At 37.6% G+C, this 19,816-nt stretch overlaps 3 long non-coding RNA genes across 5 annotated transcripts in view; 2 read left to right on the forward strand and 1 right to left on the reverse strand.

Moving 5' to 3' along the window:
• LOC136249275 (uncharacterized) overlaps positions 1-19,816 on the forward strand; it is a 268,619-nt gene that overhangs the window by 181,154 nt on the left and 67,649 nt on the right. The window lies entirely within an intron of this gene.
• Positions 3,148-3,614, reverse strand: LOC136251942 (uncharacterized). Its single transcript, XR_010699289.1, has 2 exons — positions 3,490-3,614; positions 3,148-3,359 (listed from the first exon to the last, which is right to left on the reverse strand). It is a non-coding gene; the product is annotated as an uncharacterized lncRNA (long non-coding RNA).
• On the forward strand, positions 4,666-10,587 carry LOC136251706 (uncharacterized). Of its 2 annotated transcripts, none has more exons than XR_010699163.1 (9): positions 4,666-4,770; positions 6,616-6,676; positions 7,605-7,654; positions 7,920-7,978; positions 8,713-8,926; positions 9,131-9,174; positions 10,122-10,239; positions 10,286-10,382; positions 10,435-10,587. It is a non-coding gene; the product is annotated as an uncharacterized lncRNA (long non-coding RNA). The 2 variants fall into 2 exon arrangements; XR_010699162.1 differs by having other exon boundaries at positions 8,713-8,785.

The following is a 19,816-nucleotide window of genomic DNA, read 5'->3' on the forward strand; positions in this document are numbered from 1 at the left end:
CCAAACCAGACAATGAGTGCCTCAGTTAATTTTGACCCCCTCTTTCCATAATTCTGGATCCACCCCTGCTAAGTACCCTACATGTGTACTATAAAATAATAAAGTTTTGTTTTGATAGCTTTAAGGATTGCCGAGATCCATCACAATTTGTTTGCGTGTATAGAATTTTTGTGTAAAAACTCTCTCTACTCATGTTAACAAAAGATTTAAGGTACCCTTTGTAATTCTAGGCAGCACAAATGATCAGTCACACTATACAGTGAATGTATATGATTTAGAGATAGTACAACTGAAATCCAAGTCCATTTCCTGTGACGTGCTAAATATCACACACAATCAATTCAATTCAATTATTAGCTTTATAGTGCAATGTTACAGGTGTACATGGTTACACAACAATAAAAGTGAGTTAGTGTACAATTACACTAAAGATAATCTGGTAAGCACCAGACCCCATAGCTTAAGATTAAAATTAAGTACTTATTATTACTTATATAATTGCAATTAGCTGCTAAGTGTACCAAAGTTGGGTGGCTTGGGATGTTTGGAGCAGATGTTACAAGGACATGTAAAATGGAAACTATGTCAGTTGTCTGGATCGAAGTTTCTCATAAAAAGTTGCTATAGGATTTTAGCTAGCTAAAATTTAATGGTAACAAAAAGGTTGAGTTAAGTCAATTACTGGTAAGCTGTTGAAAGTTCGAGGAAGTCTGTTGAAGTAGAAGTTTCTTTGTTGATTAGATGACGTAAAAACATGTTCAAGTTTGTTACTGGAAGAAGACCTAGTAGAATGATGACAGAATTTGATGAAGGACAGGATGTCACACTGGTCATAAATATACATTAATGGTAGTAGGTTGGGTTTGATAAGACGAGTTTTATAATCAGAAACATAATCATTGAGAATGTATTTGGTAGCTCGGTGCTGTGTTCGTTCAAGAGCAGAGATATCTTGGATAAGGTAGGGATGCCACAATGGGGAACAATGCAGTAGCTGGAACCTTACTAGTGCTATGTACAGAGTTCTTTTAGTTGTAGTGTTAATAGAATGGCCGAATGTACGTCTAAGCAATCCAAGGGTTCTGTAAGCTTTGGATGAAATGTGGTGATGGTGGTTGCTCCAGGACAGGTCGGTGGATAGAAGGTCACGATGGGTGTTGCTAGACATTATCGAGGAATCGTCAGTGTTGTAAGAAGAGGAAACTTTGTATTAAAGGAAAGGTGAATAAATTTCTTAGCATTAAAAGATAAGTTTGAGTGTTGAGACCAGTCAAATAAAGAGTTTAGGTCATCCTGGAGTTTGATAGAATCAAGTAGTTCAAAAATAAGTTTATAGAATTTAGTGTCATCTCCAAAAGATAAAGCATTGGAGTGATGACTAATGCAATCAACACAACTAGCAGCCCGGAGAAGCCTCAAGCAAGGATCTACAGAGCCACACTGCTTAACTATGCTGTTTCAGTGTTAAGGCAAGGACTGATACAGATTTCCAGGAAGTAGATCAAATGTTACATCTTCGAAAGCACTGCAAGACACTTGCATGGCCCGAGCAAGGCTGGCAGTAGTTCTGCTTCTCAAAAATTGCTATCACCAATATAGTAACCAAACAAACAGAATGCTATCAGTGTCTGCTGGGCCATGACACTCAATAAAGTGCAGCATTTCCCATAACAATGGCAGGTATGCCAGCCACATAAATTTTTTTTTGCATTTTCTCAAACTTCAAATTTAGACTGCTCTTTCTCCTAGCACCCTATAGCTACTTATCCACCCACAATTTATACCACCGATAGCCTAGTTCATTAGATACAGTTCACACTAAGAATTTAAAATCCGTTTTCTCTCCAGGAGAAATGAAATTTCTAATGCGTGTACAAACCTTGTCCGGAAACGCCCACCCCTAGCCTACTAATTACTTGACAAGTGTTTGGTGCGAAAAATCCACTGACGTCGAGTAGCTACTGAACACCCAACGACGCCAGCATAAACGCTGCGAATTGGTGTTGGCCGAGTCTAGTCTACGAAGGAAAACACATGCAACAATAGAACAAGCAATGTAGGTTAGCTACTAACCTTACAAGTAGCGTTACCGCAAATTTACCACGGTACACTCGCTATAGTATGTTCATGTTGAGCTGGATCCTCAAAAACATTTAATAACTCATGGATGCAATTACACACAATCTTGAAATTTGGCTCATTTGTAGTACTGCTTGACCCGCTAAAAATATTTCAAAATCTTTTTGTTCAAATGTTTGACATAATATTTACAGCCAATCAAAATTTTCACAATACACTTCCTATGGGGAAGCCATATAAGTACCGTGTCCATTACAGCCCTTTCCCGATCTTGTAATGGACCCAAACCATACATGTCTGTTGTTGACACCTTTGCTGTTACTAATAATCATCTGGTTGGTTGAAATGTTAACTCTGTTGAGAAAAAATCCACTTTTAATTTTTAGCTGTTTTTCAGGATTCAGCTCAACGTGAACATACTAGTTTGGCCGGCGGGAGCAATGAACAAATGGAAACTTGAATGAAAATGATCAGTCCCAAAAATAACTCGAGAGCAATTGAGAAACTTCCTCCAGTCCAGTTAAGGGTGCTCGCGGATATTTGAAGCCATACAATGCGTGATTTTGTACTGCCTCTTATAACCAGACAACGTGTAAAATGAATCCATATGGCACTTATATTGGTAGTGGTTCCCCTTCTCTTCAACACAAACCAAACAGAATTTCACTAGCCTTTACCGTTCTATAGCTACGTGAAATTCTTTCCAGAGCGCTTAAATCGAAACTAGTCCTTCATCTTTACCACTAGAGCGCTGGAAATTGCGCTAAATATACTAAAGGTTACAACTCACATATCTATGAAAAGTATTAATCCATAGCTTACATTGATAATAAGTAAGCCCTGAAAGTGTGTTTCACTAACCAAACCCTCGTGTTTCCATCGCCATTACTCGCGAAGCCATAGTGCTACAGACAAAATCTTTTCTTAGTCCTGTAGAGAATTTATCTGCCTATCTCCGTGCAAAATTTGAATCTTTTACGGCTATCACTCAAAAACTAGTTTTATGTTTAGTAAACATGTGCAAAGATTGCGTGCGCCCAACATTATTGATAATAATAACCACACAAATTCCTATTAACCGCAATCACCAACTTTTCAAAATAACATGTCATAAACGCTGTTCAAAACACAAAGAAGCTCTGTTTTCTCTTCTTCACACACGGGAACAGCTTCTTGCTACGCCTGGAGTCTCCAGCAAGCCGCTCTTCATTAGGTTACGCTAGACACGCCATCATCAGCAGCTTGTAACGCCTTGTGATTCCAGCTGGTAACATAGTCCCCTACATAAGCAGCTTACAATTACAATACAAACTACCAGCATACCCTATCACTTGAGAAAACAAGGCACGAACGCATGTTAGCTACAAGCGAAACATGCGTTCACACTTGTCGCCTTATAATAACACTTACTTTTAGACCAAGACTAATTCACGCTAGTGTAACTCTTGATCCATCAGACAATCATTTGCTAACACTTCAGCGACGATTTTAAAGTAAAAAACATGCTGCTCTTCCTCGTGTTCTCTGGCGCAAACACACAGGCGCTTAACACGGATACTACAAGTATCGCGCAGTAATGCCAATTATGATGCAACAGCCGCATGTGGTTTCTGGGCTGGCACTTAAACGGCTTCAAATATCAGGGTAGTGAAAAGAGGAGGGAAATTTCATCAAACAACTCCCACAATCGACTTTTTCTCTTTACGATAAGCACGTAAAAAGGGGAGGGAGTGAGGTGTGGCATGTGACACGCCTCTTATTTACAAATATGGGTACTGTAGCTAGCTATTCAAAATGGCGGAGTAAGATACAGGCCACATTAAGTTTTCATTAGCTAGCCGCCATAACTATATACGTCTTGAAATTCAATCGCAATAACAAATAATTATTCCTTATGCGTGCAATCGGTTTAAAAGGCTTGTTCGGCACAGCGGACGATAGCTATGTGCTAAGCTTATTACGAACGTCGCGCATATCATGACCTAGCTACCACCCATGACCATGCGGCCGAGTATTGCTGGACACAATTACATGCAATTAGCACCTCAGAAGGCTGATCTGTAGTGTCACATGTACAACAAAAATAAATAGTTTTTAAAGGCTTCAAATTCACTCTAGCACGCAGCTACTTAAAGAACACGCAAATTCAGGTGCATAATTAACAGCTAAAACAAAATCATACGTTGGAGGCTTTCACTTTCGGAGTAGGTGCTTTCTGGAGAGAACTCCTCAGACCCGACTTTTACACCATCGGCCATTTAATTAATTATAGATAATGCAGTGGTCAAGCGGAAACACGTGGGTAGCTATTTATAGTAGGATCGCCCATCCCCAAAACAAACATAGCGGTTTGCGTGAACCTGCAAAAAAATGTGGCAGTCGAATGGTATGGTGGCCGAGTTGCAACTTCTTATGATCTTACTTATATTGAACGTATACTCGGTCCGTATAGTCAAATACACAAAACGGCGTTATTTTGAACAAATAGTCAAACATACGCTACGAAGTACAGGGAATGGATAAAAGCGAGAATAATAATAAGAATGTTTACCCGGATATTCAAAGCGGGTGGAGTACTGCGCTGCTCTTTCCCACAATCGATGTCGTCGAGCCGGATGTCGTTTTACGTGGTTTTGATCGACCAATTGGTGATGTTACTGAAAACGGATTTCGGTGTGTGTCTTGTGTGAGGTATGTGGATGTTAGTTAATTTTCCTGATTGTGATACTTCTATGTTTGATTCTGCCTACTGCCAAAAATAATGAGTGTGTCAGAGTGATCAAGGAGACCACAGCATTTATGCACCTATCAATATTCTCCATCCGGGTGGTGGACCAGACAAGATTCCTTTGTTGTGTATGCATCAAACGTTTGTTAACCATTTGAGCATTAAATTTTGACCAGTTAATTGACTTCTTTACAAGGGATAGTCCTATCATAAGTCAAACCATTTGTGACAACGATCAAGATTTTTAGTTGTCAACTTGATCGCTTGTTTCACCTAAAGAGTTCTTGATCACTAGACATTCAAACGGATAATCCTTGTAAAATTCTCATTAATTTTGCATATGAGTTACTTTTTAAGGTACTCGATTGCCTCCTTTAAGGCTTGATCGCTTCATTCAATACAAATGAGCTTCTTGATCACTTGATTTCATTTTGTTCATGGACTTATGTGGTGATTCTGTACTTCTTTCCCACAATCGATGTTTTATAAAAATGGATTTTGGTGCGTGTCTTGTGTTAGGGGGATTGAATTTGGTTATCTGGATCACAGTATGAGACCCACTTGACCCAGGCAAGTTAATGATTGGATCACTAGCTTGCCTGGGTCAAGTTCCATCTGATACTTTATCAGCTACTTAAAATTATTCATTGCATAGTTTTATTTCATGTGAGCCTCAACAGTAGTATATGAATGGTGGGGTTGAGTCTTTCAATTTTAAGGTGATATATGTCATGTATATCGTGCATAACTGGTTACATTTTACTCAGGAAGTTGAAAACTAATTTGTTTTAGCAGCACCTAGGTCTTGTCAGCCCTCCTCTGGGTATGACCTAGATTATTGACCATCTGCTATAGCTAAAAAATGTAGTTCACTGCAACTTTCAGTATTCACAAAGCCTTCACTCTCGAAGACCCTGGCTATTGTTGCTCATGCTAAAGTATTTTTGAATTTGCCGTGCGTACTATCAAACTAATAAAAATTTTTGGTCTTGTTAACCTGTGGAAGGGACTCAAGTGAGCAATTTGAGTTTTCAGTTGTGAAGAGCCCATACAACCTGTAAAATTGCTTCTGGACCATGCCCACTTTTTGGGTTGACAAGCGACAGTGTGTAAATACTTTCAAAATACAAGTACTGCGTATACAGCCTGCATTAATTTTATATGTAACTTTATTTCAATTACAAACATTCTTACGTATGTAGATTTGTGTGCCCAGTAAGCCAGTTTAGACACAAGCCTCCATTTTAGTTATATCCAGTCTCATATCAGAATTACGATCTGGGTCAGTGGTCATCTGGGTCAGCAACACTGACCTGGTTACAACTTTGGTACCTGGTACATGCTTCCTGACAATTGATGTTTCCCAATTAATTTGGTCTGATAACAGGGTAAGCCTGCTAATAAACATGTACCATAGGTTGGGTATGTCATCTATTATCTGTATTGATGTACATTTCCCAAAGTTGTTTTTCATCAATCACTTGCTCACAGTTAGAATTTGCAAGATAGCGATCACATTGTTCAAGTGCTTTGTAAGACCAACTGGTGTTGATTTGACAAACTAGTGTGATATATTTGTATTTCCAATTTTTATTCCAGCATGCACACTGCACCACACTTGTACGGTATTAATGCTAGGTGTGAACAAGCACATGTACCTGTAGAATAAACATACTGTACGTAGCATGAACAGTCAGGATTTACCAATGGACGCTAATCACACTATACGTATGCACATACATGCTGTCTACATGGTAATTTAGGGACACAGAAATTATCAACTGTATGTCATTTGTGCTCTGTTTTAGGCATGAGCTACTGATGTTGACTGTAGCAGATGAGACCCAGTGGTATATCAATATATAGAAGGTACAAATTATATGCTGCACGTATGTGTGTAGTGTGGGATTGTGTTGTGTGTAGTGTGGGACTGTGTTGTTCGTAGTGTGGGATTGTGTTGTTTGTAGTGTGGGATTGTGTTGTTTGTAGTGTGGGATTGTGTTGTTTGTAGTGTGGGATTGTGTGGTATGTATGGAGTACGTGTGTATGTTAGTATAGTGTGTGTAGTGTTTGCGTATATAATATGCGTGTATGTTCTACATACTGTTTAGCCTAAATTTTGAGGGTGAGGTTCAGTCAGATTTGCTTCAAAAAGTTTTTTTTTTTTTGTTTTAAAGCAAATTCTAAATTTATTAGTGGCTAGTTTAAACACCTTGAGCAATTGAGTGCCCATGTAATAAATTTTGGTCAAAATATTTCATTGATAACTCTTTAACAGTACGAAAGCACAAAAATTTTCCCTCTCAAAAAAATAGGCTGCACATTGTGTATGTAGTGTGTTTGCATTCTGTATGTACGTGTGTGTGAGTGGGTAGTGTAGTGTAGTTTAGTTTAGTTTAGTGTGTGTGTGGTATAGTGTGTGTGTGCGCGTGCATGCGTGCGTGCGTGCGTGCGTGTGTGTGGAGTAATGATATGATTCCATCGATGTACGCATGTTAGCAATGTGTATCAAAAGCGTTTAATATATAGATTTTAATTTGCACCCGTGCATACTCGTACCAATCAGTCCTGTCTTTACCAATGGCTAGGGTTAGATGGAATGTGATTGTGGTTTTGGGTTATGATTAGAAAATTGGCTACTGTTTACCTTGACTAATTATCATTGATGGGCCAGGTGGAAGATCACAGAGTAGCTAGAAGAAGAGAGTTGCAAATCTGACGTAAATGTTTTAATGAGTACACATTATCCCAGCTATAAATTTCAAAGTTCTGTAGTATGCTCATATCTTTTTTGCAGATAAGAATAGAGGATATTATGTGGAGCCATGGGTTCACTCTACATATCAGGTTAGTTTTATTCACTACATTGGAAACACCTAACCATGTAATTGTAACCATCTAAACACTATCAGAGCTGCTACTCATGTACAATATAGTGTACGAATATGCGCGTATGTACACGTACGTCTATACATCCTTGCACACCCATGTACTTTCATAAAGTACACTAGAGCAAATATAAGTCAGAATGTGCTTTAATTTATTACAAAGTTAATTGTGGATGTCTGCATATACTTATACGATAGACTCCATGCTATCGTTTTGTTTATAGGGAATGATTATCGTTGGATCTGGCCATGGCCATGATGAGGATGAAGTATTGACAGATGGGTATGTATGTACGCACGCTAGTTATATCACAGTACAGGGGCATATATCACAGTACAAGGGCATTGTCACCTGAGTCCAAAGCAAAGCCGAGGACAAGGATGATAATTATTGCTCAATTTTACTATTTATATCCAAGTGCAAATCATAGCCTTTAAACCATTTTCTAGCAATAAATTCTAATAGCACAACAACCAAAGTAGCATAAACGTGTCCTATGAAAGTTACAAAGTATTAAGCCATTGCATCTATCTTACCTAATCTGCCTCTCCCTATCACATAACAACTTGTCACTGAGTGATAACTATGGTAACACCACTAAAAACCTATCTAAATGGCAGGAAATTCTAAAGGAAGTTTCTTCAGCATTGGATATATTGGAAGGTAAGGAATTGCTGCATTTATTGTGAAAATTTGGTGGCTGTAGCTGTAAGCCTTATTGAGCTATAACGAATCAAATACTTATATCTACGAACTATCCTAGGTGATACATAGAAAATGGATTAGCAATGTTTTGCCAGTGTAGGTCGTATTGATGTTCGTTTATACTATGAATGTACGTACATATGGGACAAATATATATAGGCCGCAACAATGCTATGTACACAGTAACTGCAGGTTCCTCTGAACTGTGTTGTCCGATTGGAAGTTCTCTATGTAGTTTATCTACATATATATGTATGTATTACGTACCAACATGTGCATATAGTGATACACTGTATCGCTTTTATATACAGTATAAAAGGAAAGATGGCATGATTTGATCTGACATCATGAGAAGGAGTCATGAGTTGAGATTTAACGTATCAGGTTAGGTGTGTTAGTAAAATATATTACCGTGGCAACCACTATTGTGGATGATGTTTTGTATAGCGGTTTTTTGTAATCTTGCCTGTTGACGATACACATGCATGAACTTTTAAACTACTGTGATCACTGTAGTACATATTGGTGAGTATTTAGTGGCGTATAGTTAATAATTGTATAACGAAGATCTTCACTGTTCACATCCAATGCATAACTTGAGTTCATCCGCGTTCATCCGCGTTCATCCGTGCATGTGGTTATGTGTGCATCTAGGACTCCTAGCACATCTATAAGTGTATACGTAAATGCTCCTTGATTTGAGATTAATATACTCAATTTTGTTAACAGGAAATCGAAAGATGCAGGACTGGTGGGTGATGTATGTGAAAAAAGTATGTGGCTGTGTTTGTAATAGTATGTTGGTATGTATGTACATATGTACAGTAGGTACCTTCACTTCAGCTTTTCAATGAGAATTTTTTATATGATAATTAATCACGTGTCCGATACAGCCACCTGCCAAGTAGGGGGCATACATTTGGCCCAAATACTGGCTGGCATAAATAAGTTTCACTATATTTATGTATGTACGTATGTGCATGATGGACACTTGCCTGGGTCCACAAGACACGCGGACACCTTTATAAATCAAGGTGCTTATTCACCATCTCGTTTGTATAGGTGAACACACATTAGACCCAGAAAAATCAGTATAATTTTCTATTAAAAACACTGTAGGACAGTCCCTAGGTGTCCAGAATAAAATAAGTTTCACCATTACTAAATTCCTGTAAGGGTTTCTCTGTAGAGGTTTGAGTCATTTTGTCTAAAATTGTTGCCTTGTGATAGTACTGCAAAAGGCCTCACTAGAGGTTTACAGTGGCTCATATCTTCTTATAACAGATATCGTAGATGGAATTGGTAAAATGGTACAGTGAAACCTCACTTAGTGGCTACCTCTTTAATAAGACCACCTCGTATTGAGGCGATGTCAAGTAGGTCCCAAACACAGCTAAGGTGTACTTCATGATGACCTCAAAAACACTTGTCAGGTATAGATGGGTTGAATGTAAGATGTCCTTTGTTTAGAGAGTTCCACTGTACCTGCGTTTTAGTACTGGCGTAATACAGCATACATATATTATGCACTTAATTCGGATGTTTCTAGGCAACAGTTACTAAGGATTTGCTAGGCATGGGCAATTTTATTTCAAGAAACAATTTAGCATATTACTAGTACCCCTTGATACGTCAGTTGCATGCACAGTCCATATAGGTTACTGTGTAAATTAAGTTTACCAACATGCATTTTTTTATTTTTGTTATCCAACTTTACTAGATGGCATACACAGAAGACAGAGCCTGTTCGAGGTAACTGGGAAGGTAGAAAAAGCCAGTCCAAGGTAGTATCTACAAAATACCTCCTTATTGCGGCCACTATTTACCTGCTTACTAAGGTCAGAAAACTTTGGTCCAGTATTGACCATTTTATATACATTATAGGTACAGTATGTGGCGAACAATTTTAACTTGTCTACTCTACTATTTGCAGTGGATCTTCTCTTTTATAAGACTCAAGATAGAAGAAAAGATGTACTTGGTAAGGTACTAATATTACACGCAGTGTATAGTTTAAGCAGTATCTCCTATAGAATAGCGGCTGGAGTTGTCATCTGCTGGATTTTGTCATACATTAAATAATGTTGTACTATCATGCATATGTATGATGTAAATGTTTTTGCTTTGTGGTAAACATTGTAAAATTAAAATTCTATCAAACATTTTGTAGTTATGTACGTAATATACAATGCCAATATGTTATGGACAGGTACAATCATATGAGGTTTAAATGTTTGGCAGTTTATTTATATGGTTTGGGTACGTCAGCACATATGTGTGTGTTAACAGCATGTGTGTTAGGTAATTGGAGGACATGTACAAATGTACACATTATATAACATGCATACATTTAGGCTTGAACCACATGAAAATTAGCTTGCCGGTTGGGCATAATATTATGTGCAGTATTTTTTATAGAGTTGTGTAAACAACAATGCAACTTTGCACAATGTGCATAAGATACAGAATGGTCAACTACCATATCAAACAATTGGGTCATGATCATATACTCCAATACAGCAGTCACATGGCTATAAATACTCTAACAAAACAGTCAACAATATAAGCATTATCTCAACAGTATATGCATAACAGGCAACCTGAGTAGGCTCAATGCATTGCTATATATATATATAATTATTATACAAGTTATGGCTGCATGCATATGCTATGCATAACACATATGTATATACCTACATCATGTAGTCTGTGAAAGGGTCGTCTAAAGAGATCAAAATTGTGTGACTGAATTTTGGAAAATCACCCATATGGGCGCACATGAAATAATTAGAATTTTCATGTTTAGTGGGTTGCTAATAAGAGCAGGGTAGAGTTTTGAAAATATTTCAAGATTTTTCTTGTAATTTAAGGTATTGAGAATGGCCTAAAACCATCAACAAGTATATTTTCACTATAAAGTTTGTGATTTGATGATTAAATATTTTAGGAGTCAAATGCACCCATATGGGTGATTTTCCAAAATTCAGTCACAATTTGAATCACATGTGCACTTATGGAGGCCTTAATGTTAGCGGTTCCATATAATATGTATGTCACAATTTTTACTGCAGCAGGCATGTACTTACGCATGCATTGCATTATGGTGTTTATGCTTTCAGCAATATAAACTTTATTCAACATATCATTGAGTGTTCTTACAGCATTAATTATAGTTGTATTCAACAAGATGAGTACCTAGATGAGTTATGTGCCATAGTAGCTCTATTTTCCACGAGACTTAAATTCACCAAAAAAATCTTTGTTTGTGAAATAAACTGATTAAAAAAAGCTATATAGCTGTTATCTCACTACATGATTTTTGTGAATTATTGTGTTTTAACAGATTCGTGAAATTTTAGTGTCGTAAAATAAAAAATCCAGCAATTATGGTAGTAATAGTACAATGGAGCACTTATACAATACATGTACACGTACCCAAATTGTAACTACTGTACATATGTACGTACAACAACACGCACATACATAATGAAAGTAAAATGCTTGTTTGATATTCATTGAGTTTGGTTGAGATAAGCAGTGCATATTAAATGCCCGTGTGTAGTTATCCAACACTCCAGTAATGACAGTAAAACAGTAACACCAGCTTCTCCTACATGGGGAAGTGCTTAAATACTACGACATGTTGTGTATATCAGTACCTTATGAGAACACAATGTAGCATAGAGGTCCTCATCATATTATGCTTCTGTCTTGGTCTACATGAAAGAGAATGTATGTCATTATTTACATGCAGCACGTACACACAATTGTTCTAGTTATTCCAACAGCAAAAGTTGCAGGGAACCTCATGCTTTCGGCAACAATTCTGTTAAAATGTTGAAAAATACATTGTTGGTAACTTTATTCACACAGTGATCTAAGTGGTTCCAACTGACGTATCAAGGGGTACTAGCAATATGCTAAATTGTTTCTTGAAATAAAATTGGCCCGTGCCTAGCAAATCCCTAGTAACTGTTGCCTAGGAACACCCGAATAAAGTGCATAATATATGTATGCTGTATTATGCCAGTACTAAAACACAGGTACAGTGGAACTCTCCAAACAAAGGACATCGTACATTCAACCCATCTATACCTGACAAGTGTTTTTGAGGTCCTCTATATACCAATACAGTGAAACCTTATTAATAGGGCCACCGATGGGACCAAAAAATCTGGCCTCAATAATGAGGTGGCCTTATTAATGAGGTCATGAAGTACACCTTAGCTGTGTTTGGAACCTACTTGACATCACCTCAATACGAGGTGGTCTTATTAAAGAGGTGGCCACTAAGTGAGGTTTCACTGTACCATTTTAACAATTCCATCTACGATATTTGTTATAAGAAGATATGAGCCACTGTAAACCTCTAGTGAGGTCTTTTGCAGTACTATCATAAGGCAACAATTTTAGACAAAATGACTCAAACTTCTACAGAGAAACCCTTACAGGAATTTAGTTATGGGGAAACTTATTTTATTCTGGACACCTAGGGACTGTTTTAATAGAAAATTGCGCTCGGCTGATTTTTCAGGGTCTAATGTGTGTTCACCCATACAAACGAGATGGTGAATAAGAATCTTGATGTGTCTTGTGGACCCAGGCAAGTGTCCATCATGCACAACTACATACGCTACTAAAATACTCACCAAAATGTATTACAGTGATCACGGTAGTTTAACAGATTGTGCATGTGTATCGTCAACAGGCAAGATTACAAAAAACCGTTGTACAAAACATTATCCACAATAGTGGTTGCCACAGTAAAATATTTTACTAACACACCTAACCTGATACGTTAAATCTCAACTCATGACTCCTTCTCATGATGTCAGATCAAATCATGCCATCTTTCCTTTTATACTGTACTAGCCTTGGTACCTGCCCTATGTGCAGGACTTGCCCCTTGTGTATGTTATGCACTTTCAGTTTCAACTTTTAGTAATGAAAAGTTCCAAGTATTAAACATCAACACCATTTACATCTATTTTGTAGTGTTAGAGTACTCTGCCTTAATTATAATTATTACCTATATGCTTAAAACATACACATACATGTACTGGTACCTGCCCTACTTGCCTATTGTGTATGTTATGCATCTTTAGTTTTAGTGACAAAATGTTCCTACACAACAACATTGGAAACCATGTCATTTACAATAATACGGATGTTAGTTTAAAAAATTAAGTGCATGTAAGGCAAATGCACGCCCATGCTTAATATACAGGTGTAAAGTACCCCAGTAATACCTGTGCTATAGTTCCGTGTATCATACAGGTTATACAGGACAACAGACAACACTACTTAACCTATTGTGCAGGTTATAACTTTCATTTTAAACTTAAGTAGCAACAAACTATGACCAAACTCACATGGTTTACACTCTAGTTTTGCCGGCTAATGCACACCTATATGTTTAAAACATGATGTGCATTTGCTAAACATATAACAAAGAAGTTAATACATCAAGCACAAACAAAGTTACAGACAGATTACCTAGCCTGCCCACGCATGCCCTAACCTATAAAAGTGCTATACGCTTTCTGAGAATCACTACGACATGAGTTAGTCTCCCTATGATATGATTTAATCTCACACCAGTGCTGAAAAACTATATGAACATTTAAAACCAGTGAACAAAGGAACGCAGAAAAAAGTGTGCAAAAAGGCTAATGCACATCTATATGCTTAAAACATGGATGTGCATCTGCTAAGCATGTAGCAAAGAAGTTTAAACATCAAGCACAAACAAAGTTCTGAAATAAAGTTCACCTACTCTAATACAACACACGGGACAAATGGACAGATGTGTGATTAGCCTGCCCATACATGCCCTAACCTATAAATGTGCTATACACTTTCTAAAAATCCCTATGATGTAAGTCAGTCCATACCCAGTGCTGAAAACTATCAGCATAAAAGTTGGCAGACAAAAAGGTGTGCATAAAAAAAGTGTGCACAAAAAAGTATGAGAGTGGGAAAAAAAAGTTTGACTTGAGCGGGATTCGAACCCGGTACCTCACGATTAGAAGTTTCATGCGCAAGTGGCAGAGCTGTTTGTCTGTGGTTTTGACAGGAATGTAGCTCAAGTTTTCAGCGAGTTTTTGTTCTGCACCCTTGCATTCAATGCACCGTAGACGACGAACGACGGTACGTAGAAACTTATTAAAAACACACCTGTACTCCCGCAGATGATGAGCGCTTTGTTTGACCCTAAAACCGCTTCAATACGTGCTGAAACTGCTGAGAAAAGTGCGTGACTTCAATGGAATCCAGACAGACGGACGGACGGACGCATCATTATGGAAAAGGCTTATACGCCACGTGTGCTTTCCCAGTTAACCGCACTCTTATCCAGGCTTCCTTGCTCCATTTATTGACGTCAGAAACAGTTTCAAAGTGACACATCCACTCAATAAAATTCCCATTTCCCTCACACAATGATACACCTGCATATTATGTCCAACCATTTACTAACAAATATCGGATGTACAGACCCTAAATGTCAAACAGTGTCAAGAATATAAACTCTTTCCTTCACTGTAAATTTATGGCACTTGGCCAATGTTTTGTAATTAATAAATTATGATTAATATCTGTGCGTTACAATCTTTTGTAGATTTCTGCACAGTACCTATAATAATAATAATAAACATATCCGGAAGAATTATACCAAATAATTCATTGAACATATCAAATAATCATTTTGAAACAAATGGCCTACCATAGCTCGGCCCTGTTGCTGGTGTGTTTTCTACTTGCTCCATCACAGTCCCATTGGATCACGCTGTATCAGTTGCCTGCAAAGAACATCAAGAGCACAAACGTTCTACACTCAGATTCTCGCGACCTTATCAGGTACCGTTATCCGGCAATCAGTTTGCCACGGTACAACAGCTTCAGCGTTCGGTAGAGTTTTGAGTGGAGTCGCGGCGATCCCAATCCTGCCGACTATGCCAATGTGAGCTCGTTACAATAAGCAGCAGCAACATTGGACAAAGATGTGTTAATAGTGTCAAAGACCTAATATACAAAAACATAACAACAGGTTACTATGCAACATTGTTACATAATATAGTCATTAAGGTTTATTTGTTTATGTGCACACTTTGATAGGTTAAAGTAGTCCTTGGCCCACTGTAACAATATATATCACCTGGTCTTGTTACAACTGAAGTGTATCATCATTAATGCATTAGAAACAATGCATGGGTACATGGGTCTGTAAATAATGACATTGGCATATTGTGATTTGGTAAAATCATGCATGTATGTATATATAGTAGAATAATAAAGGTCCTAATATGGAACCCTGAGGCTCTGTATAACCTGCGAGGAACTGCTAGTAGCTCCATGCAAAATAACTTTCTGCATATGCTCCTTAATCCAGTTAAACAACCATTTATACTTTAATGAGAAGAACTTGTGCAATAGTTGTATATGAGACACCTTGTCAATTGCTTTGGAGAAATCCTAAAGTAATAAATCAGTTTGTATGCCATTGTTAAATTCCATAGCTACATCATTAGGATTGATTTTCCTAAATTCTTTGCAATGATTCTTTCTTCTTTTCTTTAAATTCTTTATAACATGTTTTTCATAAAATCAGTGAAATTTCCTACTCAGAAGTTTAACAATTACATCTAGGACTATGTGGAATATCCAATTCCAGATCTGCAGAATATAAACCGGGGCTCAATCACAAGTTAGTATCTACAAATAGTGTGCTCAATTCCTACCTTTATCATATACCTACAGTATTACAGATCCACCACCTAGCTCTCAATTATTACTCTACTGTTTACACTTTGTTATCTACTTTAGATGTGAGGAAATCTGTTGGTTCGGATAGAACTTCTGCCAGATTCCTTAAAGAGATTGCTGGCATTATTGCTGATTCATTAACCAAACTGTTTAACAAATCTCTTCAAAGTGGTGCGTTCCCTGTGAGTGGAAAAGATGTAGCTGGTTCATAAAGGTGGTCCTACAGCATAACCCCAGCAATTTTTGTCTCATTTGAGTTGTTCCGGTGATTGCAAAAGTAGTAGAAAAGATAGTCACTAAATAGCCCTGGAGAGGCATAATCTTCTCAATTTTCATCAATGTGGTTATCATCAACAAAAATCAACATATGGTGGCTGTTGATAGCATTGCTCAAACAATTGATTGTAACATATCTGTTTGTGTGGCATTCCTTGATCTACACAAAGCATTGAATTTTTTAGACCATCCTACGGAGATTGAGTCATATAGGCATGTGCTAAACTGAGCTGTTGTGGTTTGTTAGTTATCTATCAGATCAATATCGTTACACGACTCAAGTATGACAATTAATTAGCTGTTATTCACAGTGGGACTTAATTGGTGCATTCCCCAAAGCAGTGCTTTGGATCCCTTACTGTTCTTGGTGTATGTAAATGAGATGTCAGTAGAGACAACTTATGGAAATGAGATGTCAGTAGAGACAACTTATGGAAATGAGATGTCAGTAGAGACAACTTATGGAAAGCTGCTTCAGTTTGCCGATGATACAGCTTTAATTTGCTCATGATTTACTCAGGAACCACTCAAGCTGTTGTCCAGCAGAATAATAATTTATGTTAAGTGGTTTGTCTCAACTTTCAGCCGGTCTGGATTAAGGAAAGTAAAATGTCTCGAAATGTGTTCAGATCCAAGTTGCCTTCTTCTTCACCACCAGATGTTTGTACCCCTTTGCAGCTGGTGGATATACATCCTGGGGTCATCTTAGATAGTGGTCAGAGCATGTTTAAACTATCTGCAAAAAAATGTCTTTTAGATCAACTCTTACCGGTGTTCCCTTCCAACTGAGGTTATCAAAATGTTAATTGACTCTCTAGTTCTGTCTTGCTTAATCTATTCCCTGCCCATTTAGGGTACAATGTTATCTACAACATGTCAGCAGAGATTACAATATCTGCACAACTGGGGTGTGCATATCGCTACCTCCTTACAACAGTTTGACCATCTGTCCTATTACTGTCATCAGTTTCACTGGTTGTCAATTCCATCCCTGGTCAAATATTGCTCCTTGCATGCTATGTAGCAGATATATCAATTGGAACTTGACATTTCTCTGGATCCACCAATAGTGTTTGGTTCATTTACTTCATTATCATACCCAGTTGTCAAGTAGACATAATATGACTGGACTATCAGCCACCTTTCGGAGCACCACTGGAATGACTTGCCAAATGACATTGCTACTACTTCTAACTTCCGTGGTACTTTGTAATGATGACTAATGTATTGATTATTATAGTGTATTTTTGTATTATCTGCTGTATTGTAATATATACTGCGCAAGTGTGTATTTGTGTGTGTATGCTGTATTGTAGCTGTTCAGTGTGTACTTTTATGTATGCTCCTGCATGGAAGAATGACTTTTCAGTCAGAGCAAAATGCAGGAGTCTAAATAAAAATAAATAAATAAAATCAATCAATCAATCAATCACTTTTGTGTTTGTATGGCTGCATTATTAAGACCATCATCAGCTGAGAAAGTGTGCATGAGTACAAAAACAACAAAAACAAAAATAATGAGCATGTGAAGTCTTCGGACAACATGCGACCACTAAAAGGACCGATTTAAATGACTTACAATTGTAGGGATATATAGTTGGCATGGCATGCAAGGAAAAAGTGTGTGCATGCGTGTGTGTGTGTGTGTGTGTGCAGTGTGTGTGTGTGTGTGCGTGAGGCTTTATTATGAGTAAAATAGTTTGGATTAACTGTCCATTCCCTGCCTTTTGGAAGCACAAATACTGTGATTGAACATGTCATATTAAAGGTTTTAACTGACATAATTATGTTTGCGTCTTGTTGGATAGCACAGGCTTGCCTTTTGTACTGTATCCATCTTCCATCAAAAGTATGGCTTCCTGCTCCTCCGTTTTCACAACAAAAAAACTAAAACCATTAAGCTTACTCAATATCCGGAATTCGAAATTCGTTTGCCACGTGAGTAGCTTCCTGTCTGAAACGAGTCTGAGGTTGATTGGAGACTTGGAGTAAAAGTCGGTGTTGGATATATGCTATTTTCTAACGGTAAGCGACTTCGTGTTAATATAGGATTTGTGTGCAATCGCAGTTAGCATGGGCTTGGTTAGCTGGCCCCACCCACCAAGGGCGGCGATTCACGTACTTGTTCGAAACATGCGGTGGCTCTACGTGAGTCGATATAAGCTTAAGACCACTCCAAGAAGGTTCATTATTTCTTATTTCCTACTCGCAAAATCCGGCACTGATTAATCTGCATGGTTTTATTCATGAGTATTAAAGTTTTCTGTATATAACCAGAATACACTGATTTCATTCATTTGATTGCGAAGCAGTTTCACACAGGTGCTATTCAGAATCTTAACGAACTTAGCTTTTAGGCTTGTAGAGTCTCAAGTGATTTGATGACAAACTATAGGGGTGTGGTAGAAAAGGTTAAAGTGTTTTATTTCGTAGTGACACCCAAGAGGAAGAAATTGTCCATGAAACTCCCATCCATCTACCATAGATCAACAGTGTACAACTGCAGCTAGTGCAAAATATATGTTGTCAAAAAACTTGTTTACGAATGTGTGATATTGTTACTTTTGCGGGTCTGAACAGCAAACAGGTTGTGCTAGAAATTTCATTTAATAAACTTGTTGCTAAATGCCATTATGGGGGTTAATATGTGGTAAGTCTGTGTCGATTGGTGCTGTGGTTTGGGAGTTAGCTGGTTATCAGACAGATAGACAGCTTTATAAGTAAGGGATATGACAGCAATGTTGTACATCCTTCATTATTATAACCTCACAAATCACACGTACCACAGCAATCATGTGTAGATTTTCAAATAAGTTTCAAATCATCACGATTGTGAAGTTCGCACAGGAAAGTGCTGTAGATCAATGACAATGGTCAATATGAGACAAAACTTACTACATAGCAGGTTGTTATAGTGTCTGATATTCCATGCAAAATAAATAATAGCGGCACAAATTTAGCAGTTGCTAAAATTGAAATCTTGTGAAATGCAGCCTGCAGCTGCAACAAGCATGAACCAGATGTGTTTCAACTAGCAGAATGAAAACAAAGCAAACTGCACATGTGTGGCATCATGCATGCAACCATTGCATTGTCTTTGTCAACATTCTTTCATGTTTTTTCAAGTCATATCTACTGTTAAACTAGCCTGCATGGCTGGGAGAAAGCTTGCTGGAAAGCCTGCAGATTGAATTCAAGTTCAAACACAGATTGTTAGTTCAAAATACATACACCTTTACAGAGGTTGAATTATATTTGTAATATGTAAAAGTGTGTTGTGTGCAAATTGTTAAGTTTTGTTGTACAGTTTCTGGTAATATCTTCACGATTTAAGTAAGTCTGGATAAAACGAGTATTTAAACAAGTTGACTCTTG

Source organism: Dysidea avara, chromosome 3, assembly GCF_963678975.1.
Source record: "Dysidea avara chromosome 3, odDysAvar1.4, whole genome shotgun sequence".
NCBI classification, from domain to species: Eukaryota; Metazoa; Porifera; class Demospongiae; order Dictyoceratida; family Dysideidae; genus Dysidea; species Dysidea avara.